The following is a 27322-nucleotide window of genomic DNA, read 5'->3' as shown; positions in this document are numbered from 1 at the left end:
GAGCAATAACAACACATCTCATTTATTAAATACAACAGCAATATCATATGGAACAATAGAATTTCATACAACAACATTAATTTCCTATTCAGAATAAACACATTTTACACAATAAATATAAAAGCAATTTCATATGGAGTAATAACAATACATCTATTACAATAATACACAGTTATTTTTTATGGAACAAGTACACATTACATACTCAAATTCATTTTCATAACAATATCATGGATATTTGTTAAATTACATTTTTCCCATTTTGAATTACACCAATGGATACTTCAACCAAAATCACGACAGACTCTAATAAAACAATTCACAAATGTGATTGTTACAGTTGTTATGTTGAACCAAATACCCAAAATCATCAGTTAAATAAACATAACACTGCCTCATGATCACTAAAGTATGTAGGCAGCACATGTGATTCTGCTTCATCACATGCTGTTTTTATGTAGATGTGGTCAATTAAAGTGCCTTTTTCTGTTGTTGCTTCAGTTACAATCTGAACATAGCCTTTTTCTATTAAAAGTTTACATGTTGTTGATGATTTCAATATATCATCATTAAAGTCTCCTATGACTGCAATTGTTCCATTTGCTGAATCAATCCAATCAAGAAATTTACCCAAATTCTCTTTAAATAATGTCATGGGATAACACGGTGGTCGATATATCACTGCAATTACTATGTTGTCTGTAGTAAATTTGGATACTGTGCATTCCAAATTAAAAGAAGGGACATTTACCATCTCAAATTGTGTACTTTGTGCAATGTACAAGCCAACACCACCATGTTGTTTATCTCCTAATGCAATCAATCTGGGGTCACAACTATTGTAGGATGAACTGCGTGAACAACCATGAAAACTATAACCATCAATGTTTACTGAATCTACCAATGACTGTTCTAACCAAGTCTCAGTAACAGCAATACAGTTTAGCTGCAACTGCTGTGTACATAAAACCAAATCTTGCAAATGTCGAGTCAAACCTTGCACATTCATCAAAAATACACTAAACCTGCTTGTCTTTAATTGCTGTTCTGCTAATTTATCCACTAAGAAGGGAGACATTTTCTGAATTGCATCTTTAATATCACCCCTACAATAAATTTTCTTCTCATCAAACTCTTCAATGATCAAACCTGACAAACTCCTGACTCGACTTAGAGCAACATATGCCTGTCCAGCTGCAAATATCTTGTCAAAACACACAACAACATTATCTACTGTAATACCTTGAACTTTGTGTATTGTACACGCCCAAGCCAACTTAAGTGGATATTGACGTCGAAGTCCCCCTTTTTTGCATGCCCGCTCTTCCTCTGGAGCAATAGCTGTAGAACCAACTAAATTTGGTGGAACACTTGGTGTCTGTCTCCTCCTCTCTGAACCTACATTGTCATTATCAAATTTAACATAAACCTTTTCTGGAAATTTAACACCCTCTGATTGTATTATACATGTTACAACACCACATGCTCCATTCACCAGACCATCACTCACATCAAGATTGTGACACAACATGACACGTGCCCCTACACCCAATAGCAACTGTTCAGACAAAGAAGTATTCTTCGTTTGAGTGTGATGGCCTTCAATTAACTCTAACTTTCCTGTTTTCCTATTGTTTTGATAATCCTGTGCTTCAATTGTTACATAGTCAGGACACACATTATACAACTGCAGAATATTATGCTCATTTACCTGTTGATTTGTTGCATAAATGTGTAAAGCTGAGCTGTCTTCACCAGTTTCACAATGTTTCAAAATCTCAACATCATTTTTTAACATTGGTGTGTCTTTCTTATGCATCCTAACCCTGTTCAACAACTTTGCAAACACACTATCTGACTGCCTGACTACCTTTGTCAACTGCACAACTAAGAACATAGACCACAAGTCAATATTCAAATCTTCAACATACAAAGGTTTGCCTTTTACTGGAGATAACTGGTAAAAATCTCCAACAGCAAGGACACAAATGTTACCGAATGGGCGTTCCCCACTTTGTTTCATTTGTCGTAATCTACCATGAATGTACGCCAATAGATTGTGATTTACCATTGAAATTTCATCTATAATCAAAATTCGCAAATCACTGTATTTAGAACGAAGAGAATTGATTTTTTCCTCACCAAGTGGAATGTATGGTAAGCGCACATCTATTCCAATGCTAAATGTGTGGTGAATTGTCGCTGCATTCAAATTAAATGCAGCAATGCCTGTTGGTGCAGTTATTAAAACACTGACATTATCAGGTTGACTGCATAATGGTGACAACAACCGAATGGACTCGTACTGAATAGCTTTGATTAAATGAGTTTTACCAGTTCCAGCCCCACCAGTAATGAAAACATGTAGAGGAGGTGGATTTTTTCCTGAGACCTTGTTTAAACACCACTGCCTAACCTGATAAAAAATCTGCATCTGTGTATCATTCAAAGACCTAACCAATGACAAACCATCACTCCTACACAAAACATTGTTTCTTTTTTCCAAATGTTGTACCATTTCATGATTAACAGCTAAATCTGGAATATGATCCTGGTGATCATCCACTACTTCCTGTCTTTGTGCCATGTCTTCCACAGCTTGTAAACGTTCCAACTCCTGTTCTGGACACAACTGACACCACGCATCTTCTTCAACACCATCTACATTAATCCTATCACGGATATTTTCCAGCACGTCTGCATCTACTTCAAATTTGCTCCTATTTGTGTCAACCACTGTCTTTACCAGATGGACAGATCCATCACAAAACACAACTTTACCAATTTCATAAAACTCCTGAAATGTTGCAAAACCCTCTGGTTTTAACTGCTCATCAACACGATATGACATGAACAATTGCAATCTACTTTGATGAAACAATTCAGGATGTTTTGTTTCTGAAAATCGAGCATAACGAACTACAGCAGGTTGTGTTCGTACTCTCTTTGCAACAAAACCACAATTATTTCTTAACTTAATCTTATTTTTATTGTTTTCAGATTTACTTAACACCCGATATTCAGATGCAAACACAGCAATACACATGTCATTAAACGTGTCATCATACGGCCTATTCTTATACCTATCAACAAAACTCGTCATCCACATCTCATCTGTGCTAATATCTTCTGAAGTTGATCTTTGTTTTAAAACATTTAGAGGCAAACTCATCTTAACAATATTGTTTCCTGTTGGCACAAACACAACCTTCCTAGAACACTCCTTTAAATGCATGTTTGTCAACCTGTACACTGCTTCCTGAGCACACACATCCCTATTATGTAAATACACAGCACCTAATTTCTTTAAAGCCTCTTTAGCACTAACATTACAATCTTTGGCCGCTGCCTCCTTTTGTGCATTTGCCAACAGCAAACCCATTTCCCTTTCTGCCTTGGATATGTATGATATAATATATACCACACACGCATAAGCATCCACCACGTACTGGATGTCCAAGTTTGCATTCCAACATTTTAAAAGTTGTTTATTATACTGATTCACCCAAACCTCTTTTACCTGCCTCTTTAACACAACTTTGGTGCTTTTATTTGTCCTACAGTATGCATCTTCAAATGCTTCCTGAGTTATGCCTAAGCTTTCAAACAACTGCTCCACTGTGTCAAAGCTTGAATTTTCATCAGAAAGTGCTTCCTTAATGTTTTCTAACATCTCCTGAGATCTTACTTTACGTGCCCTCCTTTCATCAAAATCATGGTCTTTACAAGTAACACATAAAATTTCTGTTGAATCAGTTTTTTCACAATCACAGGAAACTAATGCCTCATCTTCTTTAAAACGACTTACAAATGTTTTTGCAGATGCTGGTCTGGGAAAATTAAATCGACAAACTGTATTTTTCTTTTTACATGTTTTAGAGTGTCGCTTTGAATGCTTCTGCACAGATGAGACAATGTCCAATAATGATTCATCATCAGAAGGTAATTCACATGTAACATATTTATCAATAAATTCAACTACCTCTTCATCTGTATTTTTGTCAATTAAGGGGGCACCTTCAATCCAAAACAGACAATGAACATGTGGAGACCCGCGCTGCTGAAATTCAACACGATAAAAATAGTCCTTAATTTTGCCAATAGGGTTTGAAGGAGCCATAAGGATCTCCTTCAAAAAACAATGCCACCGAAAATCAAACATTCTTGCTGCAGTGACTGGATTACTACGCAACAAATCACATCTGTCTGCCCACTCTAACTCCTCCGCTGTTTGAACCCGCCCTTCCTGTTTCAAAATAGTATCAAGTAAATTTGTCCAGCGCAAGTCAGCTGCAGAAAATGAACAAAACCAAGTAGGAACACCAAGTTGCTGCACACAAGCAAGTAGATCACGCTGTGCTGCCTGCCAAAATGCAGGGGTGCCTCTGATAGGTTTAAGAAAACGATAACCATCATCAAACTCTAACAATTTCTTTAAAGACTCCTCATCATTTACTACATCCCTAAGTCTCTTAGGAACTTGACTTCCTTTCCCTTTTCTCAAAGCTATAGACACATTTGAAACAACTTGCTCCAAGTCTAACATAAACTGTGCTAAAAAGATATACTCTATATTCTTTGCAAACCTGCCATCAGCATGAAAAATTCGATTATTAAAATAACGAAACAATGTCAAACGATACTTTCTGTTGTCATGAAACACATAAAATCCAAGTGGAAACAACCATGGAAAACATTTAGCTTCAATTTCACAATTAGAAAGTAACTTTACTGGGCTGTTACCTTCTGCTGGAGCCAGATTCAAAATATTTGTATCCAAGTATTGATCCAAAGTTTCCTGACCGATATCTACAGGCATCAGACAAGTATCTTGAAACATACAATGTTGCTGCCTGTCATGCAACAGCTCATCCTCATTTTCATCAACTTCAGCAGGTGTTTCATCATTTTCTACATTGCCATCACTCCTAGTCTCTTGTTCCCTACAAAACTCATTCAACCACTCTTCATTAAAATCTACATCTTTATAATACTTATTATTTTGTTTTAAATACAACAAAGCTTGCCTTATGTGCATTGTATCAACAAACTGATACTTATAATGACCTTTATATGTCAACTTGCGCTTCAGTTTAACACGCAACAAAGACCCTTCCATGTTGGAACGAGGAAGCAAATTATTGGTGTCAACAATATTTGCTGGTACACAGGTCACCGGTCCGTGTACACCATTCTGTCCTCCTTTAGGCAATGCCAACACCTTCATAAAAGGTATATTCATTGCAATCAAATGCTGCTCTAAACTATTTAAACAAGCCAATTCAGGAGGAATAGGATGAACACCTAAATTATTGAGAGCACTCTGAGGAGGAAACACCTGTCTTTTAATCTCAGAATGACACGCATGACAAATCCACAACTGCCCTCTTGGTGACTCCAACATTTGACATGGCTTGACACAACTGTCATTGCATGTATGCAAATATTTCTCTAAAATACACGCATTTGCAATGACTGCCATATTTGCGGTGTTATTATAGTTACTTTTTTTACATCTCAGGACCTGATGTTTAAACAACGACTTTTCACACACAGAACATACAAAATATGGTCCATCCTTAACTTTATCATCAAACTGTTGCCTTTCTAAATCAAAATCTGCTGCCTTGTTTTTCAATTGTTGCCTTTTTATTTTGTTATCTGCTTTAACATGCTCCTGAAAAGTTGCATTACTATGATACTTATTGATACTAGCTGCTTTTAAATTTTGTCTGTGAAAATCATCTATACAATATTTCAATTTACTCATGTCTTTCACTGTATCTCTATGTGCAGTATTGGTCCTATATTTATTTTTACTCATGTCTCTCACTGTATCTCTATGTGCAGTATTGGTCCTATATTTATTTTTACTCATGTCTCTCACTGTATCTCTATGCGCAGTATTTGTTGCATATTTTATTTTACTTAAGTATTTCACTTTGTTTTTATGCGTAATATCTGTCCTATATTTTCTTTTACTCATGTCTTTCACTGTGTCTCTATGCGCACTATTTATTGAATATTTCCTTTTACTCATGTCTTTTATTTCCTCTCTATGTTTTAGATCTTGCTGGTACTTTGTTGTACTCCTCTGTTTAGAATTGCATCTATTAATCGTATCTTCATGATATCTACTTTTAGACCATTCCTGACGTTTGACCTTTTCCAAAATGTCTTCACCATATTTAACTTTACTTTGCAAGACTCGTTTCGTTTTAAAATATGTGGACAAGCAATCATTTACTGTAGTTACTGTTTGAGCTTTTACTTTAATGTGTCTCAAATTGTAGACTTTTACATTTTCACTTGTTTTGCAATAGCCATAACAAGACTGTGTCTTCGCCTGATAAACACAAACAACAGTCTCATAGTGGTTACCATTGACATTTTCAACATAAATTGCTTGACTAGTTGACTTACTATTGGAATTATATTCAAGCCAGCTATTATTAATATAGGTAAAAATGGAAACACCAAAACAATCTGCAGCTGCCTGAATCTCAACCTCTGTGGCCCAAATATCAAGTTCATTCATCCTTGACTTACTGATATATTCTGTCACAGAAGAAAATCCACTTCGCAAAATACTCTCATAAACTGCGACATTATCTAATATTTGCTTAACTACAGCTAATCTAAATATTTTGTGATTCTCTTGTGAACCAGACACTGTTTGACTGACTGCTCTAAAAAAACAATTGCCATCAGCAACTATGTTGTCCTTTTTACATGGAGCACCCAACACACCTGTTTTAGAAGACACCAAATCAACTTTGTTGAATACAACATTTAACTTTTCGCATATAGATTGAGCTACATCATTACAAAGAGGGTCAAAAACTAACTCATTTACTTGAACCGTACCAACAAATGACACATCTGAATCAACTTGTTCACTTTTTTTAAATCTCTTTGAAGAACGAGTACACATTGGTACCTTGTCATTTGTATCAACTTGAGTGTCTTTAACATTAATATGTACACCAACAATCTCAAACAGCTTCATTGACTTTTTCAATCCTGCAGCCAAACAACTCAAATGCTGAATCAAGTGTTCAAGACTACTAAAAAACACAACAACACTCTTCCCTTTGGGATCCACCATCCCAAATGCACTGCGTGCATGTGAATCAACAATAGCAAATCGTTCACCTTCCCTAATAATCCCACAAGTACTGGAAGACAATGTAAAAAAACATGTATCATATTCCCTACACATCTTTTCCAAACCATCCCTCAAAGTTGTGAGCACACATGCGTCAATAAGCTCTCCCTCAACTACATCCACATTTCCACTCACTATGTCACCATAATCAAACTCATAACTATGGCCATCTCTATCTAACTGCTTTGGCAAATCTGGAACACACAACATAGAGTACCCGCCACTAATTGCTTTATTGTCACGCAAATATGTGTAGATCTTGTCACCAGAAATTACAACATTGTCCAGATCATCCGTTTGCCAAGAAAACACACTCTTGGTCTTATGCTTTGCCATGGCAGCTAAACTTACTGCCATACACTGCAAACCTCCATATTTAAAACGCCGGTGCCCCTGATGAAAGGATCCCCTCACACAACCCACACCAAAAGTTGTCGGCAATGTCTCAGAGGAACCAAAGGAAATGGCAACCTCACTGTCTGTGTCAGAAACAAGTGTGACCTGCTCTACATCTGAACTAAAAGTGTCAGTAACATCAGTTAGTGACAAAAAGTCAGAACAGCTTAAAGCAACAGACTTACTTTGACTTAAATCTGGGGAGCTGTTCAGAGCAGAGCATGGAAGATCTTTAGTAGTCACAGGACTGGCAGATGAGGGTCCAGGTATCACCTCCACAACATCAGAAGTTGTCACCTCCTACAAAAACAAAATAATTGATTTACCAAAAACTACTTCAAATAAACTTAATCATTATGTTAAAACTCCTTGATTTTAAAATTATAACAAAAGTGTTCACAAACCTGCTGATGAATAGTTCTCTTCACGAAACCAACACACCTGCGTGGACGCTCCACAAGGACCATCTCCTGAAAGAAAAAACAGATAAAGTTGTTACACATATAAACACAGCTGTAATTAAACATTTAGAACAAATTGTACTTGTCATAATTGAACAACTACAAACTCATCAATGAACAAAAAAATGTTTATCAAGAAGAAACCAAAAAACTTTACATGACATTTAAATAAAGTCTTAACATATTCCATTCATATATAACTACACTTACCCCTGCAGGCTTGGGGAGTTCAGGCCACTCTTCTACCTCCTCCACCTCCACCTTAGACTGATATAAAAACAGATAAGAAAACATTGATATAAAACTCTTACAATTTAGTACCCAACACTAAAAAATATAAATATAATAACTTGTCATACCTTCTGTTTTCTACAACTCTTCCTTGGAGAAGGGCTCCTCGGACGCTTCACTCTCTAACAAAAGGAAAAAATGTTTCGAAGGAAATACAGTTAGATAATTTCAACGGTCTTGACAGTTTATTTTTACATATTTAATCAACACACTTTGCATGCACATTACCATTGGTCTCTTGACAAAAGTACTGGACTCCTCCTGATCAAGATTGCTTGGACAGACGCTGTCCATCAACTCCAAAATAGGTGGACTGAACCAGATACGAGTCAAAGGAACGGAGCATTCCTTAAAACACAAAAACAACAACTTTTAATGAAAAATTATTTTCAAAACCAAAGGCAGGAATCAAAAACAAATTCAAAACATACCCTGAGCTGAAATTTCCTTTTTAAAGGTGGCGAGTTCCTCCCCTGTAGTAAAAAAAATCATTTTTAAACATATACATTTAAAATGTGTGCAGTAAATTGCTTAGAAAACATTGTAATTCACCAAACACAAAATGTCCAAGTCATTTACCGTCCTACGTGGTTTAACCACCTGCCAATCCAATGGGTTGGGCTGTGGACGTGGAGAACGGACCTTTCCCCTCACAACCACCCTCTGAACAAGACGACGAACAGGAGCCACTGGTGACGGTATACACTCAATCTCAACTGGATCAGACACCACTATCTCATTACAGGAAATCTCACATAGCAATGTCACCAGCTTACTCATCCCAGATCTGTCACTAAGGTGCACCTGCAAAAATATAGAAAATCAAACAAGAATTAATACAATATTGTTACTATGCATTTTCTGCAACACCAAATTTGCACATGAACTTACACCATCATGACACCACAAGTCTCGCTGGCTAAGAGGAAACTCCTGTGCAACATGGTAGTACTTCACACCTAAACAAAAATAAACATGATTAGATAATATCTAATTACATCATACTCAATTTAAACACACTGAAAGAGATACAAATTTTAACTGATTGATCTAGACTCCAATAAATGAAACATGCAAAAACTATTAAAGTTAATTATTATAACAAACCCATGCATGCAGCAACACGATGAAACTCCTGACGAAACAACTCCTGTTGGTTCTGCTCCACAGTCCGGCGTGTAGGGAAGTCCAGAACACACACCTATAAATACATATACAATTAAAAACTAACAAATTACATATGACATTTTACACATCTATTGAAAACAAAACATCATCTGCAACAGTCTATAAAGCCACACCCATTACATCATTGTGATTAAACAAACAGAGAATATTAAAATGACTTGCCTTTGGAAAACGAGACAATGCACTGATAAGAAGATCCTTGAAATCCTCTGAAGACTGAACAAAGGTCCTACTGCCAGTCAGATTGTTACTGGGGGCAAGAACACAGACAAGATCAGGTGTCCTAGAAATATCTGCATTTACCAACTCAGTCCTCAGGTCCTTGGCATCAGCTCCTGGTGTTGACATGTAACCAAAGTAAAGTTCCTCATGGGAAACTTTCACATGGCCATCCACAATGGCACGCAGGTGGGAATCCCCGATGAAAAGAACAAACTACAACAATAAAAAAACATTATTTCAGAACATATCCAATCATAATAATGCCATAATCATGATACACATCAATCATTATGTTTGTAAATACAACAACATTACCTTCTTATCAGGCAACTCCGGAGGGATGATGAGCTTGTGAGCTTTCCCTGTCCAGGATGATCTTGGCCAACTACTCACACGATGGCGATAACCCGTACCTCGACCTTGTTTAAATAACACAAAACATTAATATAGAAGTACACATATTTCTAATACATTGTTCACATGCAATATATTGAGATAAGCACATTCTTCAAACAATCTCAGAAACCAATTCATGAGAACAAATGAATACATACGTGACACAGCAGGGGCTGGTGGTGGAAAGTGGGTGGTTGAAACCTGGGGTGCAGACGCAACCACAGCTGCCAGACGTTCATCCACAGCTGCCAATCGCTCCGCCATCTTCCTCTTAGCAGCAACCCTACGATTCTGATTCTTCAAACGCGGCATAGCAACTACCTTATAGACTACAAAACTCAAACAAAATCAGTGCAGTATATAACAAAAACAGTTGTATTAAATGTTAAAAAATTGTTAAATATTTTTACTTAAACCAATTCCTGTTCCTCTGTAATGTTAGCACTGCTCCAATCAACTGCAAAATAAACAAATACAATATTAAAAACTACAATTATAGCAACCACAAAATATCTGAAATAAAATTTCCTTCTCAATATACACACAACTAAACTACTCACAATTCTTAATACTCTCCTTTTGTTGTAATTACATTAGTTGACTTAACAAGAATAATCAATTATTGTTTTTGATGAAAAGGGTGCTTAAAGTCTAATTGAAAATACATGAAACTAACTAAAATACAAAATAAACATGAATGCTAAACATAACCCTGTCACACACTTATAATTACGTACACAAGATTTTATGACCTAGCCATACCTATTGTTATTTTAAAATGCTACTTCTACACACATCACACCTTATGAGACATGACACACTTGAGCATGTTACCATCTCATGCTAATATGCATAACAAACCAACATGATATGCTTGCATAATAGATGAATAGCACAGCTTTTGTGATTGACGTACTGCCTATCATGCTAATGAATTAACAAGTATCATGACACATCATGTCATTCAACTCATTCAGTAACTTAATCATCCACAACAACACTATACACAATACAACCACTTAAATGTATTGCAACTTACAATCAACCACACAATCCCCCACTACAGCCTTAGCATAATAATGCTTCACCTAAACTCGTTCTACAACTGGAAGCGATACCCAAAACTTCCATACAAAAAATGTTATTTAAGTTGTGTTTGTCGCATTAATACTAAGTTTAGGTCCCCACAATTGAAACATTAAGATACATATAATAGAAACAATACAAAGAACTAGTAGATACAAATAAACTTATATCACAAACAGCGGTACATAAAGCGTCGTAATTCAAGCAATCTACCTAAGTAAACACTAAAACACAAACACTACAATACTCTAGTTATGATAAAAGTATAAGACTTATAAAATTAAGTGCAAATATCAAACAAACCACGTGTAGCTAACAAGCTAACACATACATGGAACAAAAGAACAAGTGAAAACAACAACAAAAACTTAACTTAAACTAAAATCAACATATTACTAAATCACATTGTTTACACAAGTAATAGCAACATTGTTTTACACAATATTCAATTTCAATTACAGCATTTCCTATATGTGAAACACTTCCGTGAACCAACTACGCTCACAGCATGAAATTAAAAAACTGCAAACAACATAATACAACAACAAAAGACTTACCTTGGAAAAACAGAAAAATGCTACTGAAGACCGGTACACCAGTGAAGATAGTCTTTACAACTGATAAAGACTATATGGAAGAAATACAATGATAAAATTAGCTGCTCAAAGTCCTGTAGCCAGAAAGCAAATTGCAAGTACAACCTACTCCCTGTGCTATAAACACAAGAGTGGCAAACAGTCGTCTAACCACTACCTGATTACCAAACCAATGGACCAATCACAGATAAACAACATTTCCGCCCACTCCTCAACAAGAAAACTCGCTATTGGTTGACGTAAAAACCGTAATAACTTGCATACTTACCCATTACTACCAACATAACCTAACATATATTTATACAGGCATTGACGTGACAAACTCCAAACAAAACAAAACTCGCCGAAAAAAAACATAAAATATCAAAATAACGAAATTAACAACATATCAACCCACCACAAGACATATAAACGAAGGATATATATAGCAATGTCTGCACTAAACGAAAGATGTTTGTTATCTCAAAATCATATAAATTCAGGTTTTCAAAAAACATGACGTAGAATTACATCATCGCTTCCCTTATATGGTTCGCTCAATCAGCTGCTTGACACAGAAAAAACGTTCAATTACTTGATACACAACTGACCTGACTGATGCTGTGCATGGAAAACCACAGTTTCACTGTTGAAGGTTTTACTATTCCAGCGCAAATGTTTAACTGTCCTTCTTAACGAAATAGAAGGATTTACGGCGCAGTTCTCCCTACTGCTGTGAAAACAACTACATGCTTACATGTTACCTTTTGCAGAGGGTCATACTTATGTTCCCAGGGTCCTAAGTTCCCCCGATTTCTATGTAACCGGAAAACATACGAGCCAGAGCGCAAAAGTACGGTCCCCTTTTACAGATTGACGTGATTGACACAAACTTTCCAACCTTACATTCAAAGACGAATGAAATATTTGACAACCAAAACACAGCAGTACAACACAATCCATGAACACATTAAAAAAACTATTTAAGAAAAACAACGCTGTTTAAATAACATTAATAAAACGGAAATACTATTTCAACGTTTCAAAATAAAACAGTTTTTCGCTCAACATAAGTAATATATTATATAATATAAAATATACTATAAAAATTATACAGAAAAAGTGAACATGTTTACTCAAAGAAAAAAGTCTGCTTGATGTCTTACCTTCACTTCTATAACAAAATCACACTTGTGTCATGTTGATAAAATCACATACAATCAAAAATAGAACTAACCAACTCCGCGTATGGATACACAGCAGTGCTGACATGCGCAGTGATACTACACTCTCACCGTGTTTCACAACCCGATACATCGTCGAACAGAGCAGACGTAAGTACAAAGTAATTAAACAAAATAACATTGATATACAACCGTAAACCACAAAAGAATAATTAACTAAAGATGGAAATAATGTTCTCAATTGAAGTATTTAATTTGTGTATTACAAGATGTCGTCACCATTTAAAATCCCAAGGATGCACCAAGAGCATGACGGACTTCGAGCAAAGCTCGAACTACTTGCAGTAAGTAAACCACATCTTCTAAAAACAAAATGTGAATTGAATTTACTAACAAATATTAGAAAACAAGTACTGTCTTCACTCCACTACAAAGAGCAACGTACCATACAAAAAGACACATGTCATAGCAACATGTTAATGACTGCAGACATGCTGTAAATGTGAAACCATTGAAACATGAAACCACAGTAACGACGTAACTATGTAAAATAAAATACCTAAGTGCTAAACAACAAAAGATATCAACTATTCACAAGACAAGCATAAAATGCAAAGTACACTCACTTATAACAAACACAGATAAAAAACACATTATTACTAAAACAATACAACACGCAACTAATAAAACACTGCTATAACCAATATACTTTGAAATTTATTCCAAAACGGATTGGTCATTGGTTATAACTAGTTGTCAAGATTACTGCAATAACACAAAATGCTTAATTTGTGTAATTAACACGTTACTCTTACGCTACAGGTACACGTGCAGTTTATGAACAGGCAAAACAGCGGACACCTACTTGGGGCCCTAAGCCGATATGAGGTGGTCCCGACAGTCGAAGCCTAAATGCATCACTGAGCAGCAGAATCACCGTGTCCCTTAAACAGCAAGAATTGATTTGCAATGACATCGCAGTAGAAAACCTCCCTAGAGAGGACCCACATCTCCTCATGTTAACCTGTGTCAAGCTACAGGAAAATGAAAAGGAATTATCATTCACGAAACTACAAGAAGAAGAGAAAAACCAAAACGCACAGTTGTAAGTAGCGCTGCTGGCGCACATAATGATATGATCGTAACAATAACGAACACTGTCTAACTAACGGGGACACAGACAGCAGCTAACATTAGCGTCACAATGCTAGCTCACGCTAACGCTAACTAGTAGAAACAGTGCGTCAAAGTACTGATGAAGTTCCTACAATAATATAAAAAGAAACTTTGAATTTTTTGACATATTTAAAAATGACCATTAATCATGAATAAACATAACTGATTCACAGCTACCCTATGATTAATCTAATAAATATTTTTTATCATTTAACAACCCTAGTTATAACACACTCATAGACTTAATTACATGACTTTGAAAGATAAAACCAATTCTACTTTTAAAACTCTAAAATGATCATCCAATCAACCCAGTGCAATGCACACATCAACACAACCATTTATGTTCACTTCAAAACTACCTACAAATATTACAACTTCAAATATAATGCATTATTTATATCATTATTATTACTATCTACCTGTAATGACAACTAAATCATCCATATTAGTTAATGTAGACCAAGGCTATAATAATCTATAATTGTAGTCACTCCAAATTCACAACCTTGTATTGATATAGTATAATTACTAATACTAGTAATTATATATAAACTAAATAGTAAAACACACATATTTTATATGCATGTAAATATATTTATAAACACATCAAACTCTCTCTCTCTATATATATATATATATATATTTCTCTATTGATCCACAACACCATAAAAAACTACATACAATTTAGGGATTCAATAATAATGACTTAAATGTCTCAAATAATACAAAAGTGTACATCAAATCAAATGTACATCTCCTTACTCAATTTATGTAGAAGTGTTACTTGACATAACCAACAACAATGATTAAACAACACAGATCCAAATATTATTACATGCAAAAATATTATAATACATACAAAAAAAAGAATGCTCATTAAATGTACTTTATAAACACAATACTCAATAAATACTCACGTAAAAGCTCCATTAACAGAGGACCTGCTAAACACACATATACAAATTGAACAACAAAACCTTAAATACCAATCAAGAACTTCTGTGTTAAAGTGGTTAATGATTACCTACTAACAATAAACAGCTCTTAAGACATTGTTTTTGAACTAATTTATGAAATAAAATGTTATAACACATAAACAAAATTAGTTTTAACGCATATAATACATGCATACAATATCTAAAAAAACTTGAAAAATATTATTGTCTACCAATTCTACACTTTCACACTAACAACCATACTTGTAAAATTAGACTCCTGATAAATATTAACTCAAAATGCAATTAATCTCAGATGCCAAATACAAATACTTGATTAATACTAAATGCCATCTGTATTTACTCTAACAAAATACTATCTAAACACAAACTTTCATTATTGATATACTCTCACACCTTATCTTAATTTTAAAATCAAAATAACTCAGATTAATCTTATAAATGCAGCAAAAATTGCCTCCATTTCTTTAAAACATACAATTTTCAGGCAAATCACTAAATGAGAATCACATGAAAATATGTTCATATGATTAAGGCACAAATAACATATTGTAAAAACATTCAATAAAACCTTTACCTACCTATTTACAATAAAGTTTATCAAAGCAAATAAGAACAAAGAATTAAGTAGCAAAAACTAATACCTCAACAAAATACAACTAAATACAGTATTTAATTTTAACTCTGAAACTACAAATTTACACAAAACATGGTAAAAACACTTCTTTTGTACTATGCAATGTTACCTCAAACTACAAAATCAAGACTTTTACTAAGACAATGTACTCGCATAACAACAAAAATCTAATTTAAAAATCAATTACTTTCTAAGTTATTCACAAGGGCACTACCATACAGATACTACTTTAAAAAGAGCACAATTACATAAGCCTAAGCCATTTAGAACATTTACAACACAATACATATTTAGTTAATACATTTATATAAATACATAATATACATAACTTCAATAAAGCATCGACTAATTAAAACTCCTATTATCAATAACAAAATACAAAATATAACAAACCATAACAATAACAGTTACAAACACTAAATCAACAAAGATATATTCCATGCTAAATATACAATGACTGAATCAATTGTTTTATCTCAACAGTACTCATCAACAGATCCCCATGTGCCACGGCAAATCCTGGCACAAAGAGTCCTGGAGGTGGCCAACCTAGTAGCAAGCAAAGTCAACACCAGTGACCGCAAAATAAATGCGGAAAAGCAGAAAAATTTTTATCTACAAAAAAAATTAGATGAAACAGAAAAGTGGATCCAGAACGACGACATGATGATGACTGGTTAGTAAAACAAACGTAACATACACAAATAAAAGTACATCACAAATAAGAAAACCAACTAATATATTACAAATTCCATGACCAGATGCTGCAAAACCAGACGAACAACCATCCAGTAAGTATAAATGGACCAAAATACACAATAAAAACCATGACAACTATTTCATTGTAATAACCATTAAAAAATATCTTTTCTTCATTGTCTCATACCAGCTTCAAAAACACTTCATGATGCAACAGGTAGGACAAATAAAGCTCATTACAAATACATATACATCACAAATAAGAACACCAACTAATATATTACACATTCCATGACCAGATGCTGCAAAACCAGACAAACAACCTTCCAGTAAGTATAAATGGACCAAAATACACAATAAAAACCATGACAACTATTTCATTGTAATAACCATTAAAAAATATATTTTCTTCATTGTCTCATTCCAGCTTCAAAAACACTTCATGATGCATCAGGTAAGACAAATAAAGCTCATTACAAATACAAATACATCACAAATAAGAACACCAACTAATATATTACACATTTCATGACCAGATACTACAAAACCAGAACAACAACCATCCAGTAAGTATAAATGGAACAAAATAAACATTAAAAACCATGACAACTATTTCATTGTAATAACCATTAAAAAATACTTTCTTCATTGCCCCATAACAGATCATAAATCACTTCAGGATGCAACAGGTAAGACAAATAAAAGCTCATTACAAATAAAAATACATCTCAAATAAGAACACCCACTAATATATTACACATTCCATGACCAGAAACTGCAAAATATGAAGAACAACCATCCAGTAAGTATAAATGGACCAAATAACACAATACAAATCATGATAAATATTTCCTTGTACTAACCATTATTAATAAATATTTTCTTCATTACCTCAATACCAGCTTCTACAACTATTCAAGATGCAAGAGGTAAGACAAATAAAAGCTTACTCAAAATAAAATTAAGTAAAAAACCAAACACTTTTAATAAATCAGTTTACTTTAAACACCACACATATATTTATAATAAATCAAACTCTCTCTTTTACAAAAAAAATATGACACAAATAAAAAATCCACAACCACTACAAATAACAATGTAAAAATTAATTAAACTATAAACATATACAGTATAATGATGATAATAACTTGTGTCTCAACCCCATTTCTAAACAGTGACACGACATGGAAGACAAAAAAATGTGTGACTGCAATTAAAATAAAAATATTGTTTGTGTGTTTGATTTTAATATATAGTGTGTATATATATTTACATGTGATTGCTGTGGTTTGTAAATAAACAATATTTTGAAATATATCTCATTTGCTGTATCATTAAAAGTCAATTAACTTCAACATATAACATAAAACATTTACAGAAATAATCACATACAAAACATTGTATACAATTGCACAAACTTCTCCTACAGTTTTATACTATCACCTTCAACCTTAGGAGGGTCAATGTGGACAAGATGAGGATCAAAAGTAATTAATACATTTTCAAATGACATACAATTCAAGATAACAGATGCCAAAATTGCCAATCATTGTAATGATCACCAAATCCCTTATTTACTAATTCCTATAGACAAACATTAGAAAACAATAATATCATTAGAAAACAGCACCATCTACTGGTAACAGAATTTAAAACAAAACCAATCATTTATGATGATAACTTTATAAAACCTGTTCCAATCTGAACCAAACTTCCTTATATTGATGACAATCCAACCCTGAAAAACTGTATATGTAAATCTTCAATTGATAAAACAGCGCCCCCTGGTTGCTGGACATAAAATTACATTTCACACTTCTTTATGCTGCTATAACAAAGATTGTTGTATTCTCCTGATACGTGATATGTGGGACAACAAAACCGCTCCAACCATCTCAGCAACAGACAACTTCCTGACAGGAAGTGGATCCGCCGCAACAGGAAGTACAATGTAACTTTGCCGTACGTTACCCGATCGCCACAAAACATGATATGTGAATCAATAGAACTTCCCTGAACATGTTAGTGGACACGCCTTTGACCCAACAGCAAGTTAACCATTTTAGACAGGAAGTGCCCTGTAACTTTACCGTACATTGATCAATCTGCACAGAACTTTACACGTGAGACCAGAGACCTATACTGAACATGCAAACAGTGTCCTCCCAACAGAAAGTGTAACGCACTTAACAGGAAATAATATATGACTTTACTCCACAGCCCAACATCGGCACGGACGGCGCCAATTACAACTACAACAGCAAGCAGCGAATGAACGAGAGACGAGATCAGGGCACAAGCGACGAGGTGGGCGCGGGTCGCGACGTAGCGTCAAGCTCGAACCCGTTACCACCGCTTGCGGTGCTAGTTATTAGGGTTCGAGCACGACTGTGCAAGAACCCTATTGTAATTGAAAGAGTTATTATTAGGGTTCGAGCACGACTGTGCAAGAACCCTATTGTAATCGTAAGAGTTATTATTATTATTATTTTTCCCACGAAGAAAGTGCCTTTTTGAAGGCCTAAACGGATCTCAAACCTCGCAAATTTTTGGGACAACATCAGACCTAACTTAAATCGCCGAACCACAGTGGTTCAGTGAATGTGCGTCAAAAAATGGAAGTGGGCGGGGCTAAAGACTGACGCAAAAAAGTGCTACTAGGTCAACTCCTGTCGGGAATAACGTACATGAACGAAACTTGGCACACACGTTCATTAGGTTGTGCCATGGGCAAAAGTCAATCACAAGTTTTCTGTGAAACCTACAGGAAGGCCGCCATTTTGGATTGTAGGCGAAAACGGAGGCGTTTTTGGCGAATTTACAGCATAACTTGCCGTAGATACCAAAATCTACAGTTTTTGAGCAATCACCTTCAAACTTGGCGAGGTCGATGTGGACCAGTTGAGGTACGATCTAATCTGAAATTTTTTTTGAACACGCAACGAAACGCTTATAACTTTGCGATGGAAGGTCAAGTCGGAGCCAAACTTGCCATGATTGATGATGGGTAGTTGCTGAAGACACCTATGCAAAAATGATCACGTTTGAAACCATCGCCTCCTGGTGGTGGAAGAGAATATACAAAAAAAAAGTTTATTTACGATTTCGGTAATAACTTTTACAGCGATTGTAAAAGTGACACTCAAAATGACACTGAAACATTGAAAACACATGGTAGATGATGCGTGTTGAATATGATAGCGCATTCTTTAACGGTGTAGCAGCGTGGGCGGTGCAAAGTCGGATTTTTGCGACAAAAAAACAAACTCTTATAACTTTGCGAGTCCTGGTCCAAACTGAACCAAACTTCCTTGGATTGATGTTCCTCCAGCCCTGACGACGTCTACATGAAAATATTCAATTTCGAAAACAGCGCCCCCTGGTGGCAACAGAAAGAATTTTATTTGCTATTAAATCTATCTAGTCCTAGAGCTTTTGTGCTATCACCTTCAAACTTGGCGAGGTTAATGTGGACGAGTTGAGGATCAAAAGTTAGTGAAAGCTTTCTAAAATGTCGCACGGCGTACGAGATAGGGGGCGCTAAAGTTGGCGATCATTCTGATGTTGATCAAATCTCTTATAACTTTGCATTGGAAGGTCAGATATGAACCAAACTTGCCATGGTTCATGATCAATAGTTCTTAAAGATGAATATGAAAAAACTGTCATGTTCGGAAACAGCGCCTCTAGTGGTGAGAGGATTATTACCCAAAAAAAGTACATTTATGATGATAACTTTGTGAAACCTGTTCCGATTTGAACCAAACTTCCTTGGAAAAATGACAGTCCGACCCTGAACAAGTCTACATGAAAATATTTAATTTCGAAAACAGCGCCCCCTGGTGGAAACAGAAAGAATTTTATTTGCTATAAAATCTATCTTGTCCTAGAGCTTTTGTGCTATCACCTTCAAACTTGGCGAGGTCAATGTGGACGAGTTGAGGATCAAATGTTATTGAAAGTTTTTTTAAATGTCGCACGGCGTACGAGATAGGGGGCGCTAAAGTTGGCAAACATTCTGATTTGTAAAAACAGACAACAAAACGCTTATAACTTTGCGATGGAGGATCCAATGTCCTTCCCTGGATTGATGCCTTGAAGTAGTCTATAAGACAATATTCAATGTCTTAACGACGCCCCCTGGTGGCAGCAGACTATGCCATCTACTGTGCAACACAAAAGAAACTGGTATAACTTTGTAAATCCTGTTCCAATCTGAACCAAACTTCCTTGGATTGATGACAGTATGACCCTGAAAAAGTCTGTATGAAAATCTTCAATTTAAAAAACAGCGCCCCCTGGTTGCTGGATATAACATTACATATCACACTTTTTTATGCTGCTATAACAGGGATTGTTGTATCATCCTCATACGTGATATGTGGGACCACAAAACCGCTCCGACCATGTCAGCAACAGATGACTTCCTGACAGGAAGTGGATCCGCCGCAACAGGAAGTAGAATGTAACTTTGCCATACATTGCCCGATCGCCACGAAACATGATATGTGAGTCAATAGAACTTCCCTGAACATGTTAATGGACACGCCTTTGACCAAACAGGAAGTCAGCCATTTTAAACAGGAAGTCCCCTGTAACTTTACCGTACATTGATCAATCTGCACGGAACTTGACACGTGAGACCAGGAACCTATCCTGGACATGTCTGCAAAAGCTAAACTCCAAACAGGAAGTGGAACGCCAAAACAGGAAGTAGAATTTAACTTTGCCGTACGTTGCCCTATCTCCACGAAACATTATATGTGTGTCAAGGGAACTTCCCTGAACATGTTAATAGACACGCTCTGACCCAACAGGAAGTCAGCCATTTTAACAGGAAGTGCCCTCTAACTTTACTGTACATTGACCGCTCTGCATGGAACTTGGTATGTGAGGCCAGGGACCTATCCTGAACACGCAAACAATGTCCTCCCGACAGAAAGTGTAACGCACTTAACAGGAAATAATATATGACTTTACTCCACAGCCCAACATCCGCACGGACGGCGCCAATTAGAACTACGACAGCAAGCAGCGAATGAACGAGAGACAAGATCAGGGCGCAAGCGACGAGGTGGGCGCGGGTCGCGACGTAGCGTCAAGCTCGAACCCGTTACCACCGCTTGCGGTGCTAGTTATTATTATTATTATTATTCTTCACACGAGGAATGTGCCTTTTTGAAGGCCTAAACGGATCCCAAACCTCGCGAATTTTTGGGACAACATCAGACCTAACTTAAATCGCCGAACCAAAGTGGTTTGGTGAATGTGCGTCAAGAAATGGAAGTGGGCGGGGCTTCAGACTGACGCAAAAATGTGCTACTAGGTCAACTCCTGTCGGGAATAACGTACATGAACGAAACTTGGTACACACGTTCATTAGGTTGTGCCATGGGCAAAAGTCAATCACAAGTTTTCTGTGAAACCTACAGGAAGGCCGCCATCTTGGATTGAAGGCGAAGACGGAGGCGTTTTTGGCGAATTTACAGCATAACTTGCCGTAGATACCAAAATCTACAGTTTTTGAGCAATCACCTTCAAACTTGGCGTGGTTGATGTGGACCAGTTGAGGTACGATCTAATCTGACAAGTTTTTTGAAATATTGCATGGCGCACGAGATAGGGGGCGCCAAAGTTGGCGAAAATTCCAAATTTTCCCAACACTCAACGAAACGCTTATAACTTTGCGATGGAAGGTCACGTCGGTGCCAAACTTGCCATGATTGATGATGGGTAGTTGCTGAAGACACCTATGCAAAAATTATCACGTTTGAAACCATCGCCTCCTGGTGGTGGAAGAGAATATACAAAAAAAAAGTTTATTTACGATTTCGGTAATAACTTTTACAGAGTTTGTAAAAGTGTCACTCAAAATGACACTGAAACATTGAAAACACATGGTAGATGATGCGTGTTGAATATGATAGCGCATTGTTTAACGGTGTAGCGAGGTGCGAGGTGCAAAGTCGGATTATTGCGACAAAAAAACAAACTCTTATAACTTTGCGAGTCCTGGTCCAAACTGAACCAAACTTCCTTGGATTGATGTTCCTCCAGCCCTGACAATGTCTATATGAAAATATTCAATTTCGAAAACAGCGCCCCCTGGTGGAAACAGAAAGAATTTTATTTGCTATAAAATCTATCTTGTCCTAGAGCTTTTGTGCTATCACCTTCAAACTTGGCGAGGTCAATGTGGACAGGTAGAGGATCAAAAGTTGGTGAAAGCTTTCTAAAGTGTCGCACGGCGTACGAGATAGGGGGCGCTAAAGTTGGCGATCATTCTGATGTTGACCAAATCTCTTATAACTTTGCATTGGAAGGTCAGATATGAACCAAACTTGCCGTGGTTCATGATCGATAGGTCTTAAAGACGAATATGAAAAAACGGTCACGTTCGGAAACAGCGCCTCTAGTGGTGAGAGTATTATTACCCAAAAAAAGTACATTTATGATGATAACTTTGTGGAACATGTTCCGATTTGAACCAAACTTCCTTGGATTGATGACAGTCCGACCCTGAACAAGTCTACATGAAAATATTCAATTTCGAAAACAGCGCCCCCTGGTGGAAACAGAAAGAATTTTATTTGCTATAAAATCTATCTTGTCCTAGAGCTTTTGTGCTATCACCTTCAAACTTGGCGAGGTCAATGTGGACAGGTAGAGGATCAAAAGTTGGTGAAAGCTTTCTAAAATGTCGCACGGCGTACGAGATAGGGGGCGCTAAAATTGGCGATCATTCTGATGTTGACCAAATCTCTTATAACTTTGCATTGGAAGGTCAGATATGAACCAAACTTGCCGTGGTTCATGATCGATAGGTCTTAAAGACGAATATGAAGAAACGGTCACGTTCGGAAACAGCGCCTCTAGTGGTGAGAGTATTATTACCCAAAAAAAGTACATTTATGATGATAACTTTGTGGAACATGTTCCGATTTGAACCAAACTTCCTTGGATCGATGACAGTCCGACCCTGAACAAGTCTACATGAAAATATTCAATTTCGAAAACAGCGCCCCCTGGTGGAAACAGAAAGAATTTTATTTGCTATAAAATCTATCTTGTCCTAGAGCTTTTGTGCTATCACCTTCAAACTTGGCGAGGTCAATGTGGACAGGTAGAGGATCAAAAGTTGGTGAAAGCTTTCTAAAATGTCGCACGGCGTACGAGATAGGGGGCGCTAAAGTTGGCGATCATTCTGATGTTGACCAAATCTCTTATAACTTTGCATTGGAAGGTCAGATATGAACCAAACTTGCCGTGGTTCATGATCGATAGTTCTTAAAGATGAATATGAAAAAACTGTCACGTTCGAAAACAGCGCCTCTAGTGGTGAGAGGAATATTACCCAAAAAAAGTACATTTATGATGATAACTTTGTGAATCCTGTTCCGATTTGAACCAAACTTCCTTGGATCGATGACAGTCCGACCCTGAACAAGTCTACCTGAAAATATTTAATTTCGAAAACAGCGCCCCCTGGTGGCAACAGAAAGAATTTTATTTGCTATTAAATCTATCTTGTCCTAGAGCTTTTGTGCTATCACCTTCAAACTTGGCGAGGTTAATGTGGACGAGTTGAGGATCAAAAGTTAGTGAAAGTTTTTTAAAATGTCGCATGGCGTACAAGATAGGGGGCGCTAAAGTTGGCAAACATTCTGATTTGTAAAAACAGACAACAAAACGCTTATAACTTTGCGATGGAGGATCCAATGTCCTGCCCTGGATTGATGCCTTGAAGTAGTCTATAAGACAATATTCAATGTCTTAACGACGCCCCCTGGTGGCAGCAGACTATGCCATCTACTGTGCAACACTAAAGAAACTGGTATAACTTTGTAAATCCTGTTCCAATCTGAACCAAACTTTCTTGGATTGATGACAGTCCAACCCTGAAGCAGTCTATATGAAAATCTTCAATTTATAAAACAGCGCCCCCTGGTTGCTGGATATAACATTACATTTCACACTTCTTTATGCTGCTATGACAGGGATTATTGTATCCTCCTCCTACGTGATATGTGGGACCACAAAACCGCTCCGACCATGTCAGCAACAGACGACTTCCTGACAGGAAGTGGATCCGCCGCAACAGGAAGTAGAATGTAACTTTGCCATACATTGCCCGATCGCCACGAAACATGATATGTGAGTCAATAGAACTTCCCTGAACATGTTAATGGACACGCCATTGACCCAACAGGAAGTCAGCCATTTTAAACAGGAAGTGCCCTGTAACTTTACCGTACATTGATCGATCTGCACGGAACTTGACACGTGACACCAGGAACCTATCCTGGACATGTCTGCAAAAGCTAAACTCCAAACAGGAAGTGGTACGCCCAAACAGGAAGTAGAATGTAACTTTGCCGTACGTTGCCCTATCTCCACGAAACATTATATGTGACTCAATAGAACTTCCCTGAACATGTTAATGGACACGCTCTGACCCAACAGGCAGTTAAACATTTTAAACAGGAAGTGCCCTCTAACTTTACTGTACATTGACCGCTCTGCATGGAACTTGGTATGTGAGGCCAGGGACCTATCCTGAACACGCAAACAATGTCCTCCCGACAGAAAGTGTAACGCACTTAACAGGAAATAATATATGACTTTACTCCACAGCCCAACATCCGCACGGACGGCGCCAATTAGAACTACGACAGCAAGCAGCGAATGAACGAGAGACGAGATCAGGGCGCAAGCGACGAGGTGGGCGCGGGTCGCGACGTAGCGTCAAGCTCGAACCCGTTACCACCGCTTGCGGTGCTAGTTATCATTGTTTTTGTCATCATTTTGATTATAAGGCTTTAATAAACTCCTTTATACAGTCAAGTATGATATGTACGACTTTTACAACGTTTACAGCGACTTTACAGACCCCTGGCGACACACACACACACACACACACACAGTGAGCGCATAGCAGCGCACACACAAACGGAGTCACAGACACACATAAACGGAGTCACAGACGAGCCGTGAATGTTCAATCTCCAAACACAACGCGATTCTGGCGTTTTACATAAATGAATACCGTCTCCGTGTTAATCATTGATTTCACCAGACATCTTGGCCGGTGATATTTGTTTTCGCCAGCCAAATTCACTTGACAACAGTCAAAATCCAGCATATATACCGGCTAACGTGAACCCTGGCTTGGAGGAGTGTGATTTTCATAATCCTCCTGGCTCTGTCTCCGTCTGAGGTTGTACAGGCGCTGCCTTGCTCTCTTTACCAGGGTGGAGATGTGTGTGATCCAGGTTAGGTCCTCAGAGATGTGGACACCGAGGTACCTGTAGCTGCTGACTCTCTACACAGTCACCATGGGGACAATGTCATCTATAAGCTTAGCAATGAAGTCCGTCACCACTTCCGTTAACAGACTGACGTCATCGCCGGAGGACTCCCTGAACATGTCCCAGTCCACGTCACATAGTGCGTCCTGTAGCGTGGCTTCTGATTGGGCAGACCTGCCTCATTGCCGGGGCAACCGCTCTTAGCTTCTGTTTATACTCCGGCATGAGGAAGATGGCGGCGTGGTCTGCCTTACCGAAAGCCGGCAGTGCTGTGGCTTTGTAGCTGTCCTTAAGAAGGGTATAGCAGTGGTCCAGCGTGTTACCTCCCCTGGTCGCGAATGTCACATGCTGGAAATGTTCGGCATAACTTTTGTGAGATTGGCTTTGTTAAAGTCACCTGTCTATGACCAATTCGAGGACAGAACTGATTACAACTCATGGGAGCATGCAGATGACATAATCAAAACGGCGACAGTGTCCGTGACGGCACAGGAGGTACGCAGAGCTCTGAAACGGGTGAACATCAAAAAATCAGCTGGGCCTGGGGGGATTTCGGGCGTGTACTGAAAAGCTGCGCAGATCAGCTGACTGGTGCCTTCACTGACATCTTTAATGAGTCTGGTTCAGTCCATGGTCCCTGCATGCCTCAAAATAATCCACCATTGTGCCAGTACTAAAGCACAACAAGCCCTCGAGCCTGAATGACTTGTGCCACTTACATCAGTAGTCGTGAAGGTGTTTGAGAGGCTTGAAAAGGACTCCATCTGCTCCTACACCCCAGCTCCATCGACCCTCTGCAGTTTGCGTACCGTCCAAACAGATCCACTGAGGATGCCATCATCCACATTCTGCACACCACCCTCACTCATGTTGACAGTAGGAGTGGGAATTATGTGAGACTGCTGTTTATTGACTATAGTTCAACTCTCAAAACCGTGATTCCGCTCAGACTGATCAACAAATTGAGGGACCTAGAACTGAACACCCAGCTGTGCAGATGGGTGCTGGACTTCCTAACAGACAGACCACAAGTTGTCAGGGTGGGCAGCTGCATCTCTGACACCACCACCCTCAACACTGGATTACCACAAGGCTGTGTATTGAGTCCCCTGCTGTACTGTACACCCATGACTGTGTGGCCACTCAAACCTCCAACTCCACTGTCAAGTTTGCTGACGACACAGAAGTGCTGGTTCTCATCTCCAACAACGACGAGACAGCCTACAGGAAGGAGGTGGCGATCCTGGAGAAATGGTGCCAGGATAACTGCCTCCAGTTGAACGTCAGCAAAACCAAGGAGATGGTTGTGTACTACAGGAAGCATCAGCACTGCCACTCCCCTCTCTTCATTGACGGTGCTCCAGTGGATGTGGTAAATAATATCAAGTACCTCAGAGTTCAACTCTTGGATGAGCTCACCTGGTCCATCCACACTGACACCCAGGTCAAAAAGGCGAGACAGCGGCTGTACCACCTGAGACAGCTGAGGAGGTTCAGGGACTCCACTAAGATCCTGAAAACCTTCTGTACAGCTGCTGTTGAAAGCGTATTAACAACAAGCATCTGTTTCTGCTTT

The 27322-nt window shown here is 37.6% G+C and overlaps 1 protein-coding gene and 1 long non-coding RNA gene across 2 annotated transcripts in view; one reads left to right on the top strand and one right to left on the bottom strand.

The window, feature by feature from the left end:
* Positions 1-27322, top strand: part of taco1 (translational activator of mitochondrially encoded cytochrome c oxidase I) — a 153873-nt gene that overhangs the window by 106441 nt on the left and 20110 nt on the right. The window lies entirely within an intron of this gene.
* Positions 7804-8273, bottom strand: LOC310944517. Its single transcript, XR_014593134.1, has 3 exons — positions 8236-8273; positions 7969-8034; positions 7804-7864 (listed from the first exon to the last, which is right to left on the bottom strand). It is a non-coding gene; the product is annotated as an uncharacterized lncRNA (long non-coding RNA).

This window comes from Microchirus variegatus (assembly GCF_963457635.1).
Source record: "Microchirus variegatus genome assembly, chromosome: 2".
Lineage (NCBI taxonomy): Eukaryota > Metazoa > Chordata > Actinopteri > Pleuronectiformes > Soleidae > Microchirus > Microchirus variegatus.
This window is presented reverse-complemented; position numbering and strand designations above follow the sequence as displayed.